At 35.8% G+C, this 1,597-nt stretch overlaps 1 non-coding gene across 1 annotated transcript; it reads left to right on the forward strand.

The window, feature by feature from the left end:
* Positions 1-1,004: 1,004 nt before the first annotated feature.
* On the forward strand, positions 1,005-1,129 carry LOC118845211. The gene has a single exon (XR_005010073.1). It is a non-coding gene; the product is annotated as a U6atac minor spliceosomal RNA (small nuclear RNA).
* The last annotated feature ends 468 nt before the right edge of the window (positions 1,130-1,597 follow it).

Raw genomic sequence — 1,597 nt, forward strand, 5'->3', positions numbered from 1 at the left:
AGGCAGAGAGCATTTAAAGACTAGTGAATCTAAAGAACAAATGGAAACATTAAGAAAATCTGAGGAAGAAAATTAATATTTTAGAGAGAAAATCTCATTTCCCTTATTAGTAAATTTAAAAATTAGATGGTATGATAATAAAGAGGATTTCTTCCAGATAAGGGAAAGGACAATGTGGAACATGGACTTATTAGACTGAATAAGACTTAAGAGGAGAGGTAGATAAGTCTTTCAATTTCTCCCTCTCCCCTTGGACTGGTGGGAGATTAAGGATAGAATATTTGGAGCAGATCACAGAATGAAGAATGGAACTTGCTGAGAGATAGGGAATGATTCTGATAACATAATGAAATGATCCTATATAGGTAAGAGGAAGTAAGATGTCAGGTGTGAAACAAGCTCTTTTGAGAATAGCAGCTTAAACACTTTAGGACATGATCTTCTCCAATGTGAGATTCTATATCTTGGCGTTTACTCACAATATAAGGAAGAGAAAATTATGTCGCCAGAGGACCTTGAGGTAGAAAAAGTCAAGAGGACATCCAAAGAGATAATTGAATGATGTCAAAAGAAAAGGAAAAAATAAAAAATAGGATCTGATTCCCTGGACATAGGTTATATCATCCTGTCAAGAATTAACATTCCAGGGAGAAGGACAAGGGATTTTACATAGTCTGGGTAAGGAATAAGTTAGGTGGGAGGTAGGGGAAAGTATATGGCAGCTAGGTGGTGCTGGGCCCAGAGATAAGAAGACTCATCTTTTTGAGTTCAGATCTGGCCTCAGACACTTACTAGCTGTGTGACTGTTGGTGAGTCTTTTAACCTTGTTTGCCTCAGTATCCTCATCTGTAAAATGAGCTGCAGAAGGAAAGGGCAAACCATTCTAGTATCTCTGCCAAGAAAACCTCAAATGACTTGCACCAGGTAACAGCCAGCAACATCCAGAGGCAGGATTTGAACCTAGGACTTCCCAGCTCTGTATTCATCATGCCATGTTGCCTCTCATATTGTGTGAAAGAAGAGGTCAGTATTCCATTTGATAAAGATGGAAGAGGCACTAGTGACCTTTACAGCATATATCTGGTTATGGCATTGCCATCTACTCTGTGACATCTAATCATGCATGTAAGAAACACATATAGACACATGAAGAGTTCTTTTAAAAGGGGAATAAACAAAATCTAATCTTTTATAGGAATTTCTAGTGAAGTAGGAGTTACAATCATGATCTCAGCTAAGGCAATGACAAAAAATGATGTAGAGAAACAGAGAAACTACATTATTCTTGAAGACACCATCAACAATGAAAAATAACACTGTCACGTATGTATATATGTATATGTATATATATGTGCACCAAACAATATATCATCTTTCTTAAAAGAAAAACTAGGTAAAAGGCTACTAAGAGGAAAACCATAGTAATAGATTTTAGTAATCTCCCACAGCTAGATTAATTCAACAGAAAGGTAAGCAAGAAGGAAAATATAATGTTGAACAGATTGTTAAAAATTTTTACTTGACTTTATTACTGTGACTTCTAAATGAGAATATTAAAGAATACACATACGTCTCAGTATCCAACAAAATCTTTGCA

Source organism: Trichosurus vulpecula, chromosome 3 (genome assembly GCF_011100635.1).
Source record: "Trichosurus vulpecula isolate mTriVul1 chromosome 3, mTriVul1.pri, whole genome shotgun sequence".
NCBI classification, from domain to species: Eukaryota; Metazoa; Chordata; class Mammalia; order Diprotodontia; family Phalangeridae; genus Trichosurus; species Trichosurus vulpecula.